This window comes from Netta rufina (assembly GCF_964035555.1).
Source record: "Netta rufina genome assembly, chromosome: 6".
Taxonomy (NCBI): Eukaryota; Metazoa; Chordata; class Aves; order Anseriformes; family Anatidae; genus Netta; species Netta rufina.
This window is the reverse complement of record NC_140129.1, coordinates 37,617,269-37,629,852: the sequence shown is the minus strand read 5'-3', so window position 1 is coordinate 37,629,852 and position 12,584 is coordinate 37,617,269.

The window sequence follows — 12,584 nt, the reverse complement described above, 5'->3', positions numbered from 1 at the left end:
AGGGCGCCAGTTGATAAGGGGAAGGGTGTTAGCTGCGAGGCATTGCACACTTTGCAGCCTCCCGGGCCGAGCCCACGCTTCTTGCTGAAATCCACGGCTCGCCGGGAGCCTCCTGCTTCTTGGAAGCAGGGTCAGGAGTCGCTCTGGGGCTTCGGCAGCTCCTCCAGCTGCTCGAGCACAATTCCAGGCAGCGCTGGCTGACAGGGACTTATTGACCGCAGCTGCCACTGGACTCAGCCAGCAGAAATGCAAAATATCTACAAAAAACTGCAGCAAACAGGACGGTCCCGGGCCCCTTGTGCTGGCCGCCGCAGCGTGAATAGGTCCCCTCGCTTTTGGGGCTCTGCTTCTCCATCCATCTGAGACCCAAGCATGAAAAGCCACTCGATTGAGGGTATTTTGCAGAAACTTTCAGGTTTTGTGGGCTAAACACGCGTGCTGTACGATGCAATTAGTGGCGCTCTGTCTTACCCCCTCAGCATATCACGAAACGTCCATCGCGTTGCCGCGATTGAAATTCTGTGCTGAGACGTTCGCAGACAAATGGAAAAAGAGCGTGCTCACCCAGATGGATAAAAAGGCCTCTGGTAATGACAGACAAAGTGTATTACAGGACAGGAATGTCATGCATGATCAGGTATTTCAGCTAGAGCATTTAGTTTTTTATTTTTTTATATTTTATTTTTTTAATTTTCCCTTCAACTCTTTTGGGAAGGTGGGTTCAGCAGCTCAAGAAAAGAGATGCCAGAGTTTCTGACAAGTTAATTAAGCTTTCACTTCTGAGTATTATATGTATAGTGAAGAAAAGAAACTTAATTGTCTTTGCAGAGCCTGACAAAAACCAAGAAAAATGCCTGCATATTTTCTCAGTTTTGTCTCTATTTTTGATACTTATTCAGTGTGAGCATTATACTTTCATGGGTTTAATTAAAAGCAAAGTTTTGGAAGCCTCTCAAATGTTAGTTTTGGTACATAGATGTATGCATTTAAAGAAATATTTATGTGAAATCTAAAGCCTGAAAGGAATGAGAGAGGCTTTAAAACAGATCAGCTGCCTCCCTTTATATCTTTTGTCCGGCTGCCCTCCACCTCGTGGTATTTAGGATAACTTCTGAAGAGGTGAGGAAGCTGCTTGGTCCTCTTGGGGGGATTTATGAACCGTGAGTGCTCATATAAGTGCTAGGAGCATCTCTGCCTTTGGTAACCCCAATATTCAACTTTGTGTTTCGACGTATTCATTTTTTATTCCTTCCATGAAGTACGTAAAGCAAATCATAAGTTTTTAAACAGCTTCTTAGCAGTTAGTGGAGGAACTTTTGGTTGTGAAAGGAGCGCTTACTAATAAGGTGGGATTGGACTGTGGCTCCCACGGTGGCAGGGTGGCTGTGGGAGTCAGGGGTTGTCCAAAGTGTTAGACAAAATTTGAGTGAGGAATTAATTTGTGGCTCTGAATGTGACGATGTGGGTGTGAGGGCTTGCTGGGGAAGTCCCTGCGCTGGCTGCTGCCCACGGCTGGCAGGACACACGAGGAGGGGATTGCCGTGCTCTTACACTCACGGGTAAGGTGCGAACGGGTTGAACCTGTCATCATGTACAGCTGCTTCAGGATCTTCCAACATTTGCAACAAAAGCGTTGAAAATTCTTCTTCGGAAGATGGAATTGAAATGCCACGACATACGGACAGGTCACTGCAAGACGGGGGAATGCCGGTGGCTGACGGGTTGGTTAAGGGAGAAAAAAAGAATAACAAAATGGGAGCCCCGGGTTAGGCAGAAGGGTCGCAGGCTATCCCAAGCAGGACACAATTATATAATTAATGACCTCGGTTAGTGGCTATCACAGGGCAGCTTCCATGAATGTAATATTAAAGAGAAACTATGAACATTTATAAATGTATCCGGAGAGATCATTTTATGGAAAGGGACTGTCTGCAGGTGTTTGAAGGGGGGAAGAAATGAACTATTGGTTTTCCATGCAAAATCAGGATTTTTTCCTGATTGCTAGCAAGATCTTCCTTATGTACAAAGTATTTACCCTGCTCTGCACTTGAAGAGTTTTTCCTGGAAACCCCTGTTGGAGCTGGTACATTAAATAGTGTTTCCATCTCTGACTCAAAACTTACTGGAAATCCAGTTATCAACCTTGGAGAGAGATAGAGATCTCGGGCATGATGAGCAGAAATTTGGCTGAGCCCTGGAGAAGCAGAGGCTCACTTAAAGGAGCGTGTGTGTGTCAGCGGAGATGCTTGAGGCGGGAGGAAGAGCTGACTATTTATTTATTTAATTACTCACCTTTGCCAAGCCTAGAAATCAGCGAGATTGTTAAACTGAATCCCAAAACAAGCTATTTTTTTCCTTTTTTTTTTTTTTTTTTTCCCTTTCAATTTTTTTTTTTTTTCTTCTTTAATTGCTAGAATAAAATATTTATCGAGCAGCTCCAGCCATGGCAGGCTGCCTGGGCAGCACAGGAGACCTTGCTTCTCTTGCCTGCAATCTCCTGGTTCAGGCACCACCTAACGGCATCGCTGCAAAATGCAGAGCAGCTGCCAGTTGTGCTGCTGCGGCCAGAAGAAAGCTGCAGAACTTAATAGATCAAATACCAGTCCAAAAATGTAATAGCCGGAGGGAGCTGGCCTTCGTTTTTATAGTATAATACAGCCCCAAATGCCCAGGATATTATGATTTCACCGTGGAAATGCATTATACTACAAAGTCACCATTCATAGCAGCAGACTCGGGGCTTGGCTCAAATGATCTGCCTAATAGAAACAGGGAAGCCTTAACTGTTTAAAACTTCTACATAGCATTTGAAGGGAAGCACTGCACTTTTTATTTCTCCTCTTTTTTTTCTTTTTTTTCTTTTTCTAACATTTTTAGCGAGAGGGAGCGCAGAGCAGGAGCATTACTCCGCTTGGCTTCGCTGCTTCTTGAGCGAGCTTTTTGCATCATTAAAGCATATCAGATGTGCTACTCCCATGCTACAGGCACAGCTACAGATAATTTGATAAGGCGAACACGCATAACTCAGGCTTGTATCAATAATTAATTTTTTTTAATACTGAGATTCTGGGGAGCCTGGGAACCTTGCTTTCCCAATAGCCCATCAGAGCGGCTGTCTAGCAGCCAAGGCTTCTAGTAAAACAAGTAGGCAAATGACCCGGCAGGAACGAGTCCTATCAGATTGATATGTTCTCCCGAATCATTTTGATTTCAGCACATCAGCATTTTTGAACAAAAGAGCATTTCATCAGAAACTCCTGGAACAGCTTTAGTCCTGACCTCGCTAACAGCTCGTCATGGTTCCCAAATGCCATTTCTTTACTCTCCTCTCACTTTTCCATCCTCCCCTCTGCCTCTCTGGTGCTTTTTGCTTGCTTCGTTTCTGTTTGAGAGCATGGTCTTGCTGCTGCCAGGTCTCATTGTGTTGGTCAGAGCCTCAGCATATACGGGATTCTTCCCAAAGCCGCAGCCCCTGAGTGCGTCAGGCTCTCTGGAACGAAAAAAGACCTGTCCAGTCCTCGTCGGCTCGCGAGCAAATCCGAAAATATCAAAACTGGACTTTACAAAGTATTGTTTTAAACTAGCTCATGCTTCTGGAGTTAGAGAAAGAGCTAGCTGCGGATTTGAAGTGTCTGAGGCTGGCACACAGACCTGTGCTCTCATCTTTGTTGGTTTTCATATTGCCTAAAAACTCTGCTGTTTAAATGGAGAAGGTGTAGGTGGCGTAGAGCTCTTACGTGACACGTAAGGGCTGCCCTGGTACGTCTCAAGAGAATCACGGAGCAGAATCTGCTGGGTTTGAATATTTCTTTGCTTTTTGTCTCTGCCTCCCCTTATACATGTTGAAACGGACTCATTTCTAATCTTATCATCTCTTCAGAAATTAAAGATCAATGGTGCTGCAGGTATTTGCTGTCTCTGAAATCTGCATGTGCTTCCAGTTATATCTCATTAGGAGGGGTATTGTAGCCTCAGATTAACCTTTGTTCTCCACAATTCTGCTATTGTGCAATCTTTATTACTATGAATCAGAGATGCTGGACCATGAACTCGAAATTATATGTATTTAAAAAGAAAAAAAAAGGTAAGTAATTAATTCCAGATGACAGTGAGTTTCCTGAGGAGACAGGGTGTGGGGACAGCTTGTCCATCCCCCACTTCTTTGTGCAATTCCCTGCCTGAGTTATGGGCCAGCTGAGAAGTACAAGAAAGTAGGCTTTTTAAAAGGAAATCATAACCTCTCTCTCTCAAATCACAGTCAAATTAAATGCACGAAGAGCAGGGAGCGGAACCTGTTTTGTTACCCTGACGAAGGAAGCCCAGCATTGCACACCTTCTTGTTTGCTGGGAAGTTTTACAAGGTGCTGCTGCGCTGGCACAAATCCAATGGCTGCGCTGGTCCGGAGCCTGCTCCTGGGCTTCTCCAGGGATGTAAGGGGATTAAATGAGATGGTTATTTTATCTAACATGTGCTGCAGCTCTGTCTGTACTGTAAAATGGAGGCTGTCTCAGTTCCAGGCCCAAGAGCGGCTGCTCCTGTTGCGAGGCATGAATGGCTCCGGCCGCAGCAGGAGCCCTGCAGCACCTCTGGTGTGTGGCTGGAGGACACCAGCACCCACCCGGGGTCAGGCCAAAACATACAATGTTTGCTGAGGTTTCCAGCCTTCCAGCAGAAGTGGGTGGTGAGAGCAGTTGCTCTGGGCTGTAGCCTGAATTCAGCCCTGATCCTGCACCTGAAGCGTGGTCAGATGCTGAAATCCTGCCATGGGGTGCAGTGCACGCAGACCAGCTGATGGCCAGGAAATTGCCAGCTTTGTGTTCAGATCTTAGTTGCTTTTTAAAAAGCACCATTTCCATTTTTAAAAGTTTCTAAGTGTACATATACTTTAAAAGGTATCCAAAACCAAACTGCTGAGGTTCCAAATGCAGCAGCTGGAGCCTTCCAGAAGAAAAGCACATTTGTCAGTCCATGATTTTCCCTACATATTTATAAAAAGTAGAAACCAATCACTGTTAACACCTAATTACAAATGAGTTTTTAAACGAGTGCAACAGGCATATATTTTTCCAGTGCAGCTGAAAACTTTGTAAACTGCCCTCTAAAGAAGTTGTGTTCAGGGAGGACACAGCTACCTGAGCAAGGACATTCATTCCTGTGGTTTTCTTGGAGCCTTTAATACTCTGTTTTCAGTCTCTCTGGCTGCAACCTATTTTTAAGAGGTTAAGTACTCATTAAGATAAGATGGAGCAAAAGATTGAACACATTGTAAAGGAACATTACCCATAAACTAATTTAGAGCACAGTCACATGAAAGCCAAGCCCAGCTTTGCTCACACAGCACACGATAATGATATGTTTCGGGACTGCAGCTGAGAACAAATTTGACAGATCTGTGCACCATGCAATCACATTTGCTAATGTTAGTTTTAAAACAGTAAAAATCAATCCCAGTTGGTAATATTTTTCCTGGGAAAGCTGCGAATGTCTCTCCCTATTGCCTGGTGATGGATAAGGGCACCCGTTCGGTAAGGAGCAAGGTGCACGGGGCTGCACGAGGTGGCCCTGTGATGACGGCCGTGTGCTCAGTAGGGCTGCTGGGGACCTGGGTGCTGGTCAGTGAGTGCTGAGATCCTTTGTGCTCTTCTGCAGGCAGCTGCTGAAGGACTGGGTCGTCTCTCCTGGATGCTCTCAGCTAGGATACTTCGAGTGACCAAGGCAGGCCACCAAATACAAGTAGCAACGTGCAGCATCCGTCATCTCAGCTTGGAGATCAAACAAAAGTCATGCTGCAGCTCTCTCTGAGCTGAATCTTGCCTGATAATTTATCTCTAAATGAAGTTTATTTATGTTATTACATAGGTTTGAGGTGTTAGAGGTGTTATTTGGTCATAGCTGGCCTGGGACAGACAAAATAGCTGCTCTTCCCTATGCCTTCCTGTCTCACCAAAGGTGCCCACTCCAGATCCTGCTTTCCTTCCCATTGATGATAAGGTGTGCCTGGAAAAACATTCCCTTGGAGGGCGTTTAGAACTTGGAACATGCTTCCTCCGAGGCTGAATTTGATAATTTCTTGATACGCTGCAAGACATTTGTTTCAGGGGATTTTTGGAGCGGATCGTGAGATTGCTTCCCATAGTGATGAATGAACAGAGAGAAACTTCCATAGGTGTTTCACTGGCTGCGTTCCTGCTGGAATGATTATTTCAGCGCTTCTGGGATTTCATTATATTGTGTACGTAATCAAGGTGTTAGGAAAATTTGAGCCTGGGATAAGCATGTTCTTATCATTTTCAATCTTTGTAAATAAATATTCTAAGGCCTAAGCTTTGCAAGTGGGTTAGGTGGGGGGGGTCTTAGGTGCCGGAGTTACCAGCATCAGCTCAGGGGTAGCAGCCCAAGTAGATGCTGTTACTCTGTGGCAAAGGCAAAAAAAGAATCAGATGAGAGCACAGAGCTCTCTCCCAGCACTTTGTAATCATCACGCACTGCAAATTCACACACTGACAGCTAAAACAGCTCAGCCAAATTGGGACAGCTGGTTCTGTGTCCGACCCCTGCGATCCTCCCTCCTGTCTCTTAGTTCACTTCTTAAAATACAGGTTTACATAACAGGTCACATTTTGCAAAAGTTCCTAAATCTTTATAACCTAGTGAAGAGTTTTGTAAACTTTTGGAATAACTACAGATAAGTTATGCAGATAGGATGGTTAAGAGACTCATCTGAACTCGCACATTTATGTCCTACTCCTGCAATCGTACCGGGGGGAGTTTGTGCACGCGAGCAGACTCCGTGAATCATTGCGGTTTGTTATTGCAGAACTGGGCCTTGGAGTTAATCAAGTTCTGAAAACATAATTTCTTTCCTTTTTGAAATATAGGAATTAAAATTCTCATCTTACGCTTTTCTATTTTGCTTCCAGTGTTTCAATTTTCTTTTATTCAAGTGAATTAATTTTGCTGGATAAATGCAACACCTCCTCTGGAATGCCAAGCAGAGGGGAATACTGCAGCACGTTTTAATCTTGAAAACAAAATAATTGCTTTAAAAATAGTCTTATATTTCTTCATTTTATGACGTGCTCCCTTTAGACTTGATAATCATCCTTTCTTGTACTCGAATTACCTTCCCTCCCCACACCCACTCTCTCCTGTCCCCCTGAAAAATGGTAGAGAGACATCAGGCAGCCTCATTTCCAGTACTGGCACAGGAGAAAGAGGCAGCCAGCCTTTGATAGGATTTTGGGGGAGAAGGTGTTTTTATACATTTTTTAGTATGCTCTTTGAGAGCTGTTTGCTATCTGGAGCCTCATTTGGATGCTGCCTCCTTTCATGCCCACAGGAACTGGCAAGTCCTAGAGCAAGCCTTGGGGAGGGAGCATGTGCAGGAGGTCAGCTGCCTGTGGCTTTGCCTCTGGTGCTTTACGAAAGGGCATTCTGGCTCAAAAAGAAACAAACCACCTCTATTCGCTTTGGGTGCAAAGGTGCAGGGAGCTGGGAGTTACGGGAGCGTGAGACTCGCCGAAGGATCTGATCAAATAATCAAAATTAATTGTTTTGATTTCAGCAAAGCTGACAGTTCGGAGCTAGATTGGCTCTCTGAAGCATACCTCAGTAATGACAAATGGTAAAAGCAGGTGGAAACAGATCTATCCAGCTGCTGCAGCCGAGGGGAAGTTGGAAGTAGCCTGAATCCAGCAGGTTTGTACATGTTACGTGGAAAGTGGCTGCTTGTTCAGCTCGCAGCGTTGAACAGCCCCTATTTTCTTAATGCTCTTTTAATGAAAAATCAGATCTACGAGAACTTTCTCATTCCGTCTGTTTTCAGATTGCCTTTCAAGTGGTTCTTAGTTATCTGAGAGGTCACTGTAATGCTGGGCAATTCAGAAATATATGAGGCCCACTCAGAAAATCTGTGTGAGGAAGGTAAAGGCTTTTGTTTTGCCATGAATGACTGCTGCAAAGGGAGTTCATTCTTTACATTCTGTTCTTTGTTGTGGCTCTGCCAAGTTATGAGTAAACAAAACACTTAATGCACTTTTCTGTGTATGATTTGATGAGAATGACGTACAAAGTTTGAAGGGAAAGTTAAACCTTTCATGGAGAATAAAAAACAAGCCTCAAAAGTGATGAATACTTGCTGAAATCCTGTGAAACAGCAGATTGTGCAACAGTTCTCGAAAAAAGATAAAAAGGGAGGGGGATAAGTAATGCTTCTGTATATTTGCTGTCTTAAGAAAGACTTTAGGAATGAACTGTTCTCCAGCTGGGTGTGTAATCTCTTGGTAAGCAAATGCTTATTGTGGGTATTTTCAGCCAACTTTCAAGGAAAAATTTTCCATCCTATCCCAGAGCATCAAAAACTCAGAAGAAGGATGAGGAAGGTACTGCAAAGGGTGATTTTTGTCCACTGTAAATAATGTGGGAAAATTGAAAATAATTCAGATTAATTATCAGGTTTTTCAATTTCTATCTAGTTTCTGTCCTGTTCTTTCTTCTGATACAGAATGCAGGGCACAGGGGGAAACATTTCCCATGCACCTCTCACTGAGAGGCTCTGCAGAGCCAATTCACTTTTCTTCCTTGCAGCTGCAGCGATGTGCAGGAAATCACCCCTAATCATGGCTCCCAATGTGAATTTGGTGATGTAATTCATACTAAAATATTGCTGAACAATTTGCTTTCTCAAACTCGGAGATCAAGACTTGTTATTTTGGGAGCCCAGATAATTTTCATACTTCTTCATTTCTTCTCTCCGGTTTTCACCCCCCTCCATTTCTTACTGTTAGCAATAACCTGAAAGTTTCTCCTGGAAGTATTTTGTGGATGGTTCCAGTTATTAAGGATATTATAGATGCTTCCAGAATTTGAACTTTTTTTCAAGTCACTGGAGTCTGTTTTTCAAAGAGTGTGGCAACTAATATTTCATTCTTCATATAAGAGGTAGGAATTTTTCAAGGCAAAAATCTGCTTTTTTCTTATCAGAACTGTGGAAGCTACTGGGTTCTGAGTGCTTTAAGAAGTGTGGCTCCGAGGTCTGGTGATTGAAGAGAGCTTGAAATGTAGGAGATATTTCTCACATTAAAAGCCTGCACAGAGACCAGTTAGTATCACATTTAACCTTTGCTAAAACATCAATAATATTTTTCTGACACAATAAATACTGGCTAGGCATATACATCACTACAGGCTGGAGATTCCTGGAGAATTACTTCTGGTTTTACTAAATTCAGAGGAGACAAGCAGAGGTGTAAACCAAGGAAACTGCTCTCAGAGCTGTGTTGAAGAAAAAGGTTGCTGTGGCTCACAGGTTTTTAAGGTTCAGACTATGTGAACAAGCATCTGGCAAACTAGACACAGAGTTGGCCCAACCCTAGTAACTGCGGTGCAGAGCCTGGTCTGGAATTCCAGACACTTCTTGGAGGAAACCAACTCTAAGAAAAAAGCTAAGGTTTCTCTCATGTTATCTGGAGATTACTCGTACATGTATTTTTTTATTATTATTATTTTTTTTCCAGTCCCTGTGCTTTCCTTTTTTCAAGTGCACAAGTTTACAGAAAGGAGGGCCTCTCTGTTCAGTAGTGGAACCATGCATGTTGAATCTTTAGTTAAATGTTTTAAAATCTGCTTTTGTAGAACAAGTTTGATGCCATTCTACTCTTCAGTAGAATGCTTACAGTGGTACTTTGTGATAATCGAAGACGTTGAGTTATATTGAGAGCTGGCCTTTCAAAGAAGTATATGCATCTCCATTTTTCAGGATGGCAAAAGAAATGCCAAGCAAACCATACAGTTGCAGAGTTTGCCCCTTTCAGCAGGATGGAGACAGAAAGAAATGAAGCAAGCAGGGAGAACTTAAGAGTTGAACTGCGGTTAAAAAAAAAATCAGACAGCCCATCATGATGTCATCTTACTGGCTCCTTAGGAATTTCTTTGCCATGTAGGTGTGACTTCAAGGTACAGAGAACTACTTCATTACAGGGGTGCCCTGCTTTTGTGGCTTGCTTGAATCTGCTCACAGACCCCAGTCAAACATCCCTGTGATGGTTGCACAGAGCTCAGAGGGCAATGAAGCATACGGAATATGCTAAAATTTATTTCTCAGATTTTTTTGGGCAGGCCTCCTATGCTATTGAGCTTTGGATGGAGTCAAGCCAGCTTGGCACTTAGTGCCCTGGCAGGACATTACAACAGCCTCTCGTAGAGGCCTTTTTTCTTTTCTAAGGAATGTTTCCTTCTCTCTAAGTGGTCTGAAACTATGCAGATTGCAAGTTATCACCGCACAATCATCTCAACTATTTATGAAGGGTGGTCACTTGCAGCAGAATTCAAGTTACTCTAAGTAGAGGCAAAAAAACTAGGACACGTCTATGGAATAGGGCACTTTGTGCATCTAAAATACAGTAGAGAAAGGCAGAGTTTTTGCAGAATAAACACTGTTAAACGTCAGCTATACATAAGCAGAGCTGAGGGAACAGAGCTGAGCAATTACAACACTTTGCAGAGTCAGAAAAGTAAATAGCAGACTCCTATGAGAACAGCCACGGTGATCCTAGTAGTTCTCAGGGAAAGAGCTATGAAACAACAACACAAAAAAAGCAAGAGGAGAGTTCAACGTCAAACTGGCAGACTCTACAGTGTCATCTGTAAAATGATATCATCTGCCAGAAAGCCTGCTGCCAATTCATACATTTTTCTGCATTCACAAGTTACAAGTGTGCAGCTGTGAGGCTATTGAATTTCATGACTGTACATTTGCAGCTTGTGAATTTGTCAGTAGGCATTTCCATCTTGATAATATTTGTGGAGAGCTGTGCAGTATGCACTGCCTTTCTATTAGATATGCTTAGCACAGTCTGCAAATGCTAATCAGAGGAGCTCTGCTGGACCGTAGGAAAAATGTCTAAGATACACTGTTTTCTTACTGTTTTGCATTTATATTTCTTGGGTTTCCAGAGCTCTTAATCATGGCTGAAACCTCCTTGTGAAAAGTAGTTGAATGTATGTATACTGAAATAGGGAATGTCATCACTCACATTATCATTATGTTCCATTCTTTGCTTTTTTTGCATTTAGCTCGAAGGAAACCTCATCCCCCAGCATGCAATACCAGAATGCTAGGATCTTGGGCTGTCATACAATTGATTTTTTTTTTTTTTTTTAATTTAAGGACATGTTAAAAATATAGCAGTGATGAATTTTCCTGCACATAGACTTGTTTACATTTGTAGAATGCAAGGAAGCATTTTTTTTTTGGTAAATGGAGGAAACAAAAATGTCTCTTTAAAGGGATTTGCTGAAGACCATGTAGAAAATCACATTCTTAGTAATGGCCTATAAACACATCTCTCTTAAAATGAGCATTCTGGAAATTTTCAAAAAAAATTGTGCCTTAGAGGCACAGTACTGGAGTAAAGGGATATCCGTGTGGAAGAAGGGTAGCCCTAAGAAAAAAGTCTTTTTTGTTTAGCAGAGTTCACTTTGTAATATCTGGGCAGCACACTTCGCAGTGGGAACGCTGCCAAAAGCCTAGTTGTGTAGTAAATAAACATTGCAGGGAAAAGCTGGCTGAAAGAAGATGGCTAGCCAAGCAGGATCGTGAGCGTCTGCTTATTTATTTATTTATTCATTCATTTTAATTCCGTCCTTGCATATGACAGCTACATCTTTATGTGGTCAGGAACTGTCAGGCTCACTCACAGAATAAAAATATAATTAAACAACACCCTGCCGTAGCCAAAATTTGGGCTGAGGAAGCACCCAAAGCACCAAGAGAGAGCAGGAAGGCCCACGGCCTTCTCCAAACAACCACGCCGGCCTTTCCCCATTCTGTGCTGCCTGAATCCTGCTTCCTGAGTGGAGTTGTCACATGCAGAGGGGGGATTCGTGACTTTTAAGGTGAAGGTGACCCCAAAATGCATGTCCTGTGAGAGGTCAGAGGTGAGTTTGAGCTATGCTTAGCGGACGGTTGGGATCCCGATGCTTGGGATGGCGACGCACCACAGGGAGGAGGCCACCCCCTTCTCTAGCTTGCCCTCTGGGCTGGGTTAAAATCAGTCAGTCTGACCAAACTGTGCCTTACAGTAAGAAATCCCACCTGGAAACCTCATTTCACTTTCCTCACCAGCTTAGGGGAAGAGGGTGCAAAAAGTCTTTTGCCGGCCATAAGTAAATAAACAGACTCCGAGGTTCAAGTATGTGTGGCATCTTGCTTTTCCTTCGCAAGCAGTGCAAACAAATGTAGCAGCCTTCCTTCCACAACTTCTGGGCTTCTGCAGGCATTGCCAATTGATAATGTAGTAGTAATATTAACACATGCCTGTTCAAAAATGTGATACATACTTTTGGGTCTTTGAGATTAGTTCCTCTGAAGTGCTTTTTCTTCGGCTGCCTGACAAGGTTTCTGGCTCCACTTCAGTCTGGTAAGAAGACAGCTGCTCAACTTCTGACACAAATGAAGAAAATTGATGGTATGCCATCTCCAAAATTCCTTTTTTTTCCTGGCAGGCACTCTGAGATTGAGTGCTAGGAGTCATTCAAAGTTTGGGGCTTTTTCTTTTTTTTTAATGTTAGGTGGGGCAGGATC